The 12201-nt window shown below is 41.2% G+C and overlaps 1 protein-coding gene across 4 annotated transcripts in view; it reads left to right on the top strand.

Moving 5' to 3' along the window:
- Positions 1-12201, top strand: part of LOC113037033 (SPRY domain-containing SOCS box protein 4) — a 63016-nt gene that overhangs the window by 20473 nt on the left and 30342 nt on the right. For 3 of the 4 annotated variants that reach the window (XM_026193745.2, XM_026193746.2, XM_080289100.1), the window contains exon 2: positions 8297-8410. The exons of the other annotated variant lie outside the window; for it this stretch is intronic. The gene's annotated coding sequence lies outside the window, so the exon portion shown is untranslated. The remainder of the gene's footprint in view (positions 1-8296; positions 8411-12201) is intronic. 4 annotated transcript variants of the gene reach the window in all.

The raw sequence follows: 12201 nt of genomic DNA, 5'->3' as shown, positions 1-12201 counted from the left end.
GATTGTCCTGTTAATTATTAGTAGATGATAAAAGACTGAAGCAGAGTTGCACTGGCAAGGCGACAGGTGCTCAACACTCATGCACCTAGTTAAAGATGCCAGTGTAGTCAGTGGTTAAGGGTCTTGTACGAGGGCAGTGTGTTCTTTAGGAAGTGAACATTTAAAAGAACAGAAGTAGAACACAAAAGTGGTTACACCCATTTAAAAATGGCTACAGTTTAGGCCGAGGTGGTCCAAATCTGTTGAGTTATTTAAATAAAATCGTAGGTATAGAGGTTCTCGCAGGAGTTATTAGACAGTAAGGACACATTAGCTGTAAGTTACCTGGCTAGTTGACAGCTAATAATTGCATGCCCATGATCTAATAGAGAAAAAAATATACAAATACATGTAAAAGCAGTTCCGTAATAATGGTTTTGAATGAAGATGAGAAAACTTAAAGCCAGTGGTTATCATACTCTGTGGCTAACTGTAGGTGTATTAAACAGTGTAAAACAAACAAAAACACTTAATGCAGTTTTCAGGTTAATGGGTGCAGTTTCTGGGTCAGTCCATGACAAGAAGTTGGCACTTAAATGTAGGCAATTACAAGCACGAATGTAAGCACAAATGTAAGAATGGTAATAGGTCTAGACCCAAGCCTGTATCAGCCAGCATATTTTAAGCCAGCCACAGTGTCCATGCCCACTAACTTTTTTTTTTTTTTTTTCTTTTTTCCCCCAAGTGCTATTTAATATGTTGCAGCGTGGTTCAAATTATTTTGCTGCTAAACACTTCTAATCCTTAACTTGACCTCCAATCTGAAACCATTATTGACCACAGAATGATTCATCTTCTGTGAGGCATCCAAAACCCTGAGACCTGGAAAGAACAATATCCAAGAGTCCATATGCCATCACCGAACATTGGACAGGATGTTGAAGCCGTGGTCCCTTCTGACCTCTATGTAGCTCGCCCATCGCTGTGTGTGTGTGTGTGTGCCTGCCTGCCTGTCTGTCTGTCTGTCTGTCTGTCACGGAGCATATTGGCACCTTGACTCCAGATTGAAAAGTGGTTTTGATGGCATTTTCAAGAAAAGTCTTTTGTGCCTAATTTCCAGTAACACAGATTTGAAAATATAAATGTGCATCATCTTAAACCTTCAGATAGGGCGGGCTGCTCCTTCACTGGTTATGCTATGGCGATGAATGCTTGTGTGTTACTGATATCACCTTGACTTGAGTTTCCACACCAGCTCGCTGCCTGTCACTGGAGCTGTGTGGAGGCAGAGTGGGAGGAAACAGTTGGCGACGAGTGAGGGGCATTGGAAAGCGGCTACCGTGTAAGCTCTGTGAGCCGTCCTGCTGTTTGGTCAGACTACACACTGTCGGGGCCCGGATCAGTTAGATGTGCTTGCTTTTCTTGAGGGCTGACAGTAGAAGAGGGGCACTCTGTTGCCACCGTGCTAAATCCATCATTTTTTTCCCCTCTCCTATAAGTGCAGTTTAGCTGAAAAAGACACAACGCTAGAGTTGCCATGGTAATATCATCCTCAGTGCTGACAGTATTTTAGGTAAATGTCTGAGAAATGATCTTAAGTGTTTGCATCAATTCGTCTACAGTTAAGCAGTCACAAAGAATACATACAAAGTAAGATGTGTACTTGGGCAGGTTTTCTAATGAGCTCAGTAGCTTAGACTTCATAGGAGGGGGTATCGCTCTTTTTCACATGTAATGCTTAAGAGGGCATCTGTAATTCATGCACGTGTATAATTGGTGAAAGGCTTGAATCTGGACTCAGATGACCGTAAGTGACAACATTTACATGCACAAGCTAAGGCCTCTATAAGGAACTGCACATTTCTCAGACAGTTTTTTCTTAAATGAATAAAAGCCCTCAAATACTTATTGGAAAGAATTACTGCTCTGTTCTAGCTGTGCTCATAAGGGTTGAGGAGCCAGCATATTGAGGACTTGACAAGTGGGATAAGATGAGAGAAACCTTTTGTTAGTCCCACATGTGGGAAGTTTGTTTGTGTCACAGTAGAAAGTGAACAGTGCAAAGCTGCAGTGTGCATGACCATGGGGAGGAATGTTGTGCTAAAGCCACAGCAGTGCACCTCCCTGCCAGTCAGACATCCTCCGAGCTGCACTGATTCAGTAATACAGCTCACATTCATGACATTTAGGAGTCTGTAAAAGTTAAAATTTATCTTGAATTTTTTGGCTCCTCCCCTTTGTGAGTGTGGACGCTTCATCTCTTTGCTCTTGAATGCTTTGCTTCTTTTATTGATTTTTATGCTGATTTTTTCCCTTTTTTCCGTGTGAGCTTACCTGCGATAACTTCTGGACTCATCGAGACGACCCCTCCTAACTACAGTTTTACCAGTGAGGTCAGGGCGAGCAGGAGAGGAGGAGGGGTTGCTGTCTTATTTAATGAATCATTTCAATGTAAGCAGCTATCTCCTGGAAGTTTTCAGTCTTTTGAATATGTGGCTTTACAGCTGAAGGCCCCATCCAAAGTTGTGTTTCTTAATGTTTACAGGCCTCCCAAATACTGCACAGACTTTTGTAATGACCTCAGTGAACTGCTGTCTGTGATCTGTGTTGATTTTGACTGTGTAATTATTGCTGGGGATTTTAACATTCATGTGGACAACCCTCAGGACAAAGGGACTAAAGACCTGAGTAACACTCTGGGCAACTTTGGGCTGACTCAGCATGTAACAGAGGCCACACATGATAGAGGACACACTCTTGACCTACTGATCTCCAAAGGCCTGAGCATTTCAAAGGTTACTGTGTCTGATGTGGGCCTGTCTGATCATTACTGTGTTTTCTTTGAAAGTAAAATCTCAGCCCACACAAATATATCAACAACAGTGATCACAAAACGGTGTATAACTGAACACAGTAGTGCAATTTTTAACCAGGTCTTCCCATTAACACCTGACCTGTCCAGAGGGTCAGTCAATGAGCTCGTCAATAGCTTCAATGCTAACATGTTAAATGTAATGGACACTATTGCTCCCATTAAGGTGAAGGTTATCTCTGGAAGGAAAAAGTCTCCATGGAGAAACTCCACACTGGTGAAAAATGAAAAAAGAGAGTGTAGGAAAGCTGAGCGCAGATGGAGAAAAACAAACCTCCAGGTTCATTATGACATTTATAAAGAGAAACTTCACAATTATAATTTACAACTGAGGAATGCAAGGAGGTCCTACTTCTCTGACATCATCACTAAAAACAGCCATAATGCTCGGGTCTTATTTTCTACAGTTGACAGGCTAACAAACCCCCCTGTGTCAGTGGCAGCTGAACTTCATTCGACCATGGCCTGCAATGACTTTGCCAAATTCTTCACTGAAAAAATCCAAAAAATTAGACAAGCAATTGGTACATCAACAGCAGATCCAGGATATGTACTGTGTCCACCAAAAAACTGTTTAAACACCATGAAACGGTTTCAACCTATTAACAGCAAAGACCAGGGGCCTGTTCTTCGTACCTCGCTAAGTAGGTTAGCTGGATTAGATTGTTGACGATTTCGCGTGATCTTGGATCGTTCGGTTCCCCGAAGCTCATCCGGGACTTGCTGTCATAGCAACAGAGCCGTAAGCGTAAACCTGCTCGGGAGCAGGTTTACTTTATGTAAACAGGATTAGATCGCGGCCACGCAGGTATGTCCGCTTCATTTATACGAAAGCAACAGCGATATTCCACCACTGTTTCACCATAAATAAATAACATCAATGTAACTAAAGATAATGCAGTACTTGATCCTTGTATTGATGTCACACAGATACATACAGGTCATTTCCTAAAAAAGGGAAATGTACTATTAATCATTCTATTACATGTATGTGATTATTACAGATGTAATTCATATTTCAGAGTAGTAATTGTAAATCACTCCGTGTAATCAAGATGGGAGACCACGGCTATAAAAGCGAAGGTGGATTTGGGAAGTCTGTCGCAGCCGTGTCCTGTCCGTTTACGCGAGCCACCCATTGCGGAAGGTGCAAGATTGATAAGGAGAGTCCTCAGAATCCAGCGTATATTGCGGGACAGACAGGATCCTTTAGCTCAGCGCGACAGTGTGCTCATTGAGAGATATCGATATCCCCGTGAGGGTATTATTTACTTAACCAACTTGTTGACGAGGGGGTGCAGGACCACCACCTGTCTTTTTTTGCTCTGCCCTTTTCTTGGTTGCTGTTATAAACAAACTAACAGACTATTACAGGGTCTCTTTCCAAGAGACGAAAAGCAATATAAGTGATAAATATTACCATTCTGTAGAATATTCTTATATTCCACTTTTACTTGTTCCCATGTTCTAGTGGGTCCTGTTGTGGCTCTAATGTGAAAGGGGATATAATATAACAATATGATATAATGTAATATAATATTGGATAATATAGTGTAATATAATAAATCTATAAATAAATAATAAAGTGACTGAATAGTGGTATTGTAAAGCGCTTTGGGTGCCTTGAAAAGCGCTATATAAACCCACTCCATTATTATTGTTATTATTAAATTACTTACGAGTTTAATTTGTCAGCAACTTCCTGCCAGCCCTCTCTCCTTGCTTTTGCAGCCTTTGCAGTGTTCCCTTGCGTTTTAATTAAACTCTGAAACTCCTGAAATCCCTCAATCAAGAGTTCTTGCTCTGCTGCCGGAAAATACCGAGCGCGCCCCTTCGACATTTTCGCCGACCAATCAAAGGGTTGCCGATCAATGTTTCTACTATCGATGCGTAGCCCCTTTTACGACACTCAGTGATGTCACATTACTGCGTCCAGCTGTACTAATCGTCAACAACAGGTGTGTTCGGGGAACCGGATTAGCGAGCTCACGGTTAGCGCGATGGTTTGGTCTTGGATGTGTCATTTGATCTTGGATGTAGTGAGCGACGTACGAAGAACGGGCCCCAGGAGGACATCTCAGGTCAACTGAACTCCTCCTCCTGCTGTTTAGATGTCCTGCCAACAAGTTTTTTCAAAAAGGTCTCAAAGACTTTAGAGTCAGACCTGTTGCAGATCGTCAACTTTTCTTTATTATCAGGTGTGTTTCCAGAATCACTAAAAACTGCTGTAATCAAACCTATACTGAAAAAGGACAATCTTGACAAGACACAAATGAACAACTACAGGCCGATCTCAAATCTCCCGTTTTTAAGTAAGATCATTGAAAAAGCAGTTTCTCAACAGCTCAGTTACTTCTTAAAACAGAATAATTGCTACGATGCCTTCCAGTCAGGTTTTAGACAGAACCACAGCACTGAAACCGCTCTGACCAAAGTGTTTAATGACATATGTCTGAATACAGACAGTGGAAAAATGTCAGTCCTAGTTTTACTGGATCTCAGTGCAGCATTTGATACAGTTGACCACAACATATTACTCAAACGACTGGAGAACTGGACAGGTCTTTCAGGAACTGTACTAAACTGGTTCAAAACATACGTAGAAAACACCTATTGATACAAAGTATTTCCTAACTTCACATCTGAGCAGACAAGTATCACATGTGGAGTTCCCCAAGGTTCCATCTTGGGACCCCTTCTGTTTAACATCTACATGCTCCCACTGGCACAGATTATAAACAACAACAAAATAAACTATCACAGCTATGCGGATGACACACAAATATATATCACAATGTCACCAGGAGACCGAGGCCCTGTACAGGCTCTTGGTAAATGCATTGAGGAAATCAATGACTGGTTGTGCCACAATTTTCTCCAGCTAAACAAAAACAAAACTGAGGTAATAGTCTTTGGCGCCAAAGAAAAACGATTACAGGTCACCAGAGAACTTCAGTCTATACATCTAAAAACCACAAACCAGGCGAGAAATTTGGGTGTAGTGATGGATGCAGACCTAAACTTAGAAAAACACATTAAGACAATAACAAAGTCAGCTTACTGTCACCTCAAGAATATATCAAGGATAAAAGATCTGATGTCTCAACAGGACCTGGAAAAACTAGTCCATGCATTCATCTTTAGTAGGCTTGATTACTGTAACAGCATCTTTACAGGTCTACCTAAAAAATCAGTCAGACAACTACAGCTCATTCAGCACTCTGCTGCTCGAGTCCTCACTAAGACCAAAAAAGTGGACCACATCAGTCCAGCTCTGAGGTCCTTACACTGGCTGCCTGTCCGTCAGAGGATAGACTTTAAAGTTCTGATGCTGGCCTATAAAGCTCTGAATGGTTTAGGACCAAAATACATCAATGACCTCCTGACCCAGTATGAACCATCCAGATCCCTCAGGTCATCTGGATCCGGTCTTTTATCAGTTCCCAGAGTCAGAACCAGACACGGAGAAGCTGCATTCAGCTTTTATGCTCCTTATATCTGGAACAAACTTCCAGAAAGCCTCAGATCAGCTGAAACACTCAGTTTATTTAAATCCAGGTTGAAGACTCACCTGTTCTCAGCTGCATTTGAATAAAGCACCAAATCCACACTTTAAGCTTAAATTTCAAAACTTACATTTAACTACTGATTTTATCTACTGTTCTGATTTTATCTGTTTTGATTTTATATACTGTTGTTTGTTTGTTTGTTAATTAGTTAGTTAGTTTATTTGCTTGTTTTAATCAATTTTAAATCATGCTTTTTATTTGTTCTTGTTTCTAATGTCTCTGTAAAGCACTTTGAATCACCTTGTTGTTGAATTGTGCTATACAAATAAACTTGCCTTGCCTTGAAGAAATATTTAGGAAGTTTTCATTGGACATGGCCAAGGTTGTGCTTTGTCGCAGTTTTTTGTCGATACATTTTTACTGGGCAGAGAGTGTCAGGTTTCTGCTGGCTTAGTTGACCTCAAGCATTAAATGGGGTGATTGGCAGGAGAGTGTGATGTGACTGGGATGAGAATTGGTACCACAGAAACATCGTTGTCAGCAGGAAAATGGTGCACTGACTGCTCTGATCTGCCTCGAGTGAAGGAGTTCAAGCACCTCTGGGTCTTGTTTATGAGTGGTGGAGAGTAGATGGATCAGCAGAGCACAGTGGATGTGTACTGGTCTATTGAGGCGAAGAGGGAGCCGAGTGTGTAAGTTCCTCCATTCACCCATGGCAACGAGGTGTGAGTAGTGATTAGAAAAATCAAGGATACAAGCAGAAATGAGCTTCTTCCAAAGGTTGTCTCGGCTCACCCTTGACGATGGGGTGAGGATGTCAACATTGTAGAGCTGCTGCTCCTCTGTATATAAAAGGATTTTCTGAGTAGGATGCGTCGAAGATGTTTTGAGCAATGAGGCACGTGCAGGACGTGCTGGGGAATTTACAACTTCTGTCCCCACTACCAAGATCTAATGTGTAAGACTGAAAATAGTCTGATTTCAGTCTGTAGAATGAGAAGTCATCCCACTTTTCTTTTGTCGAATGTCATGAACAAAATATTTTTGTGCCTTTTTGTGGACAAACCATAAGCCATTTTATACACTGATTAATAAAACTGAAGTTGTGTACCTTCCCTGTCACTGTTGCCGTTTCTTCCCGGTGCCTAACAAAGGCACGGGTTCTATTTTCTTCCTCATTAAACATTTGCCATTTCGAACATCTCAGATTCTGCTTTGTTTACATCAGCGTCTAGCTTGCAGTCCTCCTCTTCAATGTCTTTGCTGGCGCATTGCTGCGTCTCTTGGCACATTCTGGCCCCTGTTGATCACTCAAATAGTGTGAAACCATTGGCAAGAATGCATATTACGTCACCCGTGTACACAGGCCCGCACATGGCATGCAAAACGCCAAAGACCCACTCATAAAGAAATGGCTCCATTGCACTGCCAGAGAACTGGTGTATCCACAGGATACTTTTAAAACACCATCCCCTTTGCTTTTTTTTTTGTTTTTTGTTTTTTTTTGTTTGAAGATGCACAGTCTTAAAATTTGATGAACATTAAGATTGCACCGGCTCATAAATATTCATCAGACCAGAACCCCTTTCCTCTTCCTTTCTTATCTCTTTGTCACCGTCCTCTTATTTCCGATCCCTTCATGTTGGCCTGAATTTGAGCTGGACCCAAACAAACGGCCTTTCTCATGAGATCATCCAGCAGCACTTTAGTGATCCTTGAATGTATAATGCAAAACGCTGCCTGCCTGTTGCCTCTAATTGTCCTTTTGAGTGTTTAATGTTTGAGCTCATTAACATGATCTGCCATCTATTGTTTATCATATTAATAGCACCATTTCCTCGGCTACAGTAAAGGGACTGTTAATTAGTGACCACAAAGACAACATTTAGTTCTGTACATCACACTAATCCAACCTTAACCTGTTTTATCTCAACAGGAAATAACAAAGACTTCATTGTGTGACCCTCACTCCCACCACCCCACACTGTTCCCTTTTGACCTGGCAGAGATGCATTTTTGTCAAGGAGTTTGCACTCAGATGGATTAAGAGGTTAGTTTCCAATCTCACATTCAACCCTAATCTTCCTTCATTAAAGGCTGCGTTTTGTCTATTCAAAGCAAGTCAAAGCCGTGCATTGTGTTTATTATTGGCAGCTAGGGGAAAAAGTCTTTCCTGTCAGCAAAGACTGAATACACGGTGACTCCATCGGCACAGGGAGCCTTTGTCATTATCAAACAAAGGCATATCACTTGCTAGAAAGCGGCTGATTGTTGCTGACGTGAAGACAGACATATTTCAGTGATCTTCGTCCCAAACCAGAGCCCAGCGGTGGAAACCTAATCAGCCTGGTTTGGACTTACCTGTAGGAACTGGAAAACTGAGCTGCGGTGGCTGCTGATAAATTTTTCAACAGCTCCTAACCCAAAAGCAGCTGATATGCACTACCGTCTCAGAATTTTGGTTAGGGTTACATTCTGTGGAAGGCTACGTCACCGGCTCAATTGTTGAGCACACTTGAGTGTGATGGAGGCGCACCGTATGAAGTTACAGAGGATTAGATTACTTGAAAGGTGTATCACAGATCTGGCCTGTCTTTACAATATTTATATTAATTCTCTGAAGTACATCACACTTGCAAGGAAGTTACTGTCTAGATCAAGGAATAGTTAAGGTGGTTGGGAGATTTAGACTTGGTCATGACACTGAAACCAAAGGTTTGCGTTAACATATATTGCAGATTCCATTGGCCGATTTACAGAATCAAAATTCAGATTGTAGATTGTAGCAGTATTGAAATACTGTGTATATAAAACATTTATGCAGAGATGATGGAAACGGGCACATCTAAAGTGCTGATACTGGTTGAGATTGGGCAAAACTGAAATAAAGATCTGGTAACAACGTGACTATTCTAAAAGCACATTCAAGCCAAAGCTTAGTTACTTTTTACTGGGAGTTGGCACCACTTGTGGAATGAGGTGATCCACTTTAAAAGAAGAAGAAACCCCTGTTGTTGTTGTGGGTTGTTGTTGTGTTTTTTTTTTTTTTTTGTTTTTTTTTTGGTGTGGTTTTAATCATGACCGTTTAGATGGCTCCTTGGGAAAAACAGATGTAAAATTACTTTTATCATCCTTTAGTTTTTGTATTATTCATCAAATATATATTTTAGGTTTATTTCAGAAACTACTGTCTGTGTTGCTATTCAGCTCCTGAATGACTCTCCACTACAACTGCAATTTCCTCATCAGGACACAGTATTTTAAAGTGAACTTGGTGACTTGAACTACCCTGTCATTCTCCCTCTTTTATACATTAATTGACTGGGGTACTTACAGTAGATCCCTTTATCAAGCCAGCCAGAATAGTCCCAGACCTTGTTTGGTGTAGTTGATGTCGAGTGTTAAATAATAGCCAGTAATTTCTCTGGCTTTATTTTGCGCAACTTGTAATGTGTGCACAACCTATTTCCGAGCCGTGTTAAAAGGGCAGTCTGCATGAGCAGGGTTTACGCATGTATGAAAGCATGAGAGTGATGCTGCCAGATTTCCAGTCTGATTCCACAGATATGTGCAGTTCTGTGTTTTGCTTATTAAAGTGTTAAATAGTCAGTATCCAATGAGATCTGAACTTAAAACATCAAGATGACCATAATCGTGTGTGTGTGTGTGTGTGTGTGTGTGTGTGTGTGTGTACGTACACAAACAAAGACCTAGTTTCTCAAAGAGGGTTTGCTTTGGCTCCTGCTTCCAACACGTGGTTGCCATCAGATTCTTTTCCTGAGTAAACAGACACCGGGAGACAGCAAACTGATAGTTGTCTTCGGCTGGTGGCTGCACCTCTGTGTGATGGGCAGGAAAACATTTGGACAAATGGGCCTATTATTGACCACTCCACTATCTTGGCCAACAGGAAGCTTTGATCTGTATCTTATAAAGTCCTCCATCTCTTCTTTTGAGGAAGAAAGGCAATAGATTTGGGGAAAATTTGTAATGCTGATTTTGGATCCGTAAACACCAGTGTTCTTTTGTTTTGCTTACCCACTTCACCCTTGCTCATTTATTTCCACTTATTCATTAACCTCACTTGTCTTATTTCAGTTTCACTGCAGTTTCCCCCAATCCGTGTGTCTGCCCCTGTCAGTTCATTATGTTTGTAATTGATTGATGTGTTCACTCCTTCCATAATAATTTGCACCCTTAAATCAAAATGGGATGTTGACAGAGTTGTGGCCCACCCTCATGGTGTCTACATGAACCATCAACCTCTTGCTGCACTCTTATGCATATAAAAGGACGTGCTATAACAAGGTAGTTCCACGGCAAGCACTGGCAGCCTTAAGTGTGGATGTTGTTGAATATGTTATGAATGTGGTGAGTGTGCATTTTTTTTTTTTTTTTTTTTTTTTTTCTCTCCTTGTGGTATTGTGTTAATGTATGCAGAATTCAGCAGAAGACTAAAAGCAGGCAGTGAGGAATGCCTGTTTGGATAAGTGAGAGGAGGGCTTTCTTGTCTCTCAGGGGAGAAAGATGAGAGGAAGAGAGGCATGGTGAAGAGGTAGAGAGCGGGGGATGGTGTCAGAACCTAGCAGACGAGAGAAGATGAGGAAAGAGCTAGCTTAATGTAAATAGACATGGTAAATATCTAAACACCGCATTGAAGTGTAGGTTTGACTTATAGGCTTGAGCTCTTATAAAACCACATCATAAAAGGCTGGGAAAAACTGTTTGTGCTGACTTTAAGGGCAGGTGTTATACTGATTTCCAGTCGCATATTTAAATTTTTGAACTCTGCAAGTGAATGGTCATTATTTATCTACTGGGAACCGTCGCTTCATCTACGGTCTGAATTGTTTCTGCTACCTTTAAGCCAACTTTCTTCTGATTGGCTTCAGCTCAAAAAACAGAAGGTTTGAATAGCAGGTGGGTGGCGCTTCTGCACTCGGTTACAGGTATCTGCTCTCATAGATACAAAGAAGTTTGGTAAAAACATTTAAAACACTTTCAACCTCACCTGACAGTCAGCACATGCCTCCAGTAGTTTCTATTTGATGATTTCTTCAGTACTTGTCGCAACATGACCCTGAAATCTGTATTTTTATGTAGTGACGGGACGACTGACTGTTCTCATCATGATGAATAGCAAATGTCAGAGATGCGTAAGCCCCAGGTTCTAAAGTAAATGCTAGTATTGGCATTCGGTATTGTGCAATAGTGTTAGTGGGATGTATAAAGACTGTACATACAAGTGTGAATGTACTATGAATCTAACTGAGGCAAGGTTTGTTTACTTTCAGCTTGGACCAAGTGACAATACATGGTTACGTTGTAAAATATAGCGAATTTTAAAAATAAAAAATTTAAAAAAGACTCCACATGGAGACGACAATCGTTGAAATGTGAGTTTGTTGAGATTTCAGCAATCACTTTCTCTGAGCTTTCACACAGTCTGCTTGATGTTAGTAGTTGCTGTTGTTGTTGTCAGTTGAATCGAACTCACTGCTGGATTCCTGGAAGTCACTCCTTGGCACTTGATCTAGTAGACGCTGCAGTGTGTATGTTATGTCTCGAAATGTTATCTAGTGTGTACAAGTTTTTATAGTCTAACATTCACAACTTTATTGTCTAGACACGAGTGCAATATTTCAATAAAATGTCTAAACAAAAGCTGGGCAGCAAAGCTGAATTCAGTGGAAATGAACTGGTAATCAGCAAATGCAGGATCACGGTGTGTATGTGCACGCCCACATTTCTTTCCGCCATCCTTTCTTCTACTTGGGGGGGGGGTTCTTTCAAACTGCTCAGGAAAGACGTTGAGCGTGCTCCACACTAAGCCCCACACTT

The sequence above is a fragment of the Astatotilapia calliptera genome, chromosome 14 (genome assembly GCF_964374335.1).
Source record: "Astatotilapia calliptera chromosome 14, fAstCal68.1, whole genome shotgun sequence".
NCBI classification, from domain to species: domain Eukaryota; kingdom Metazoa; phylum Chordata; class Actinopteri; order Cichliformes; family Cichlidae; genus Astatotilapia; species Astatotilapia calliptera.
Note: the sequence above shows the minus strand (reverse complement) of the source record. Positions and strands in the feature narration are given on the sequence as shown.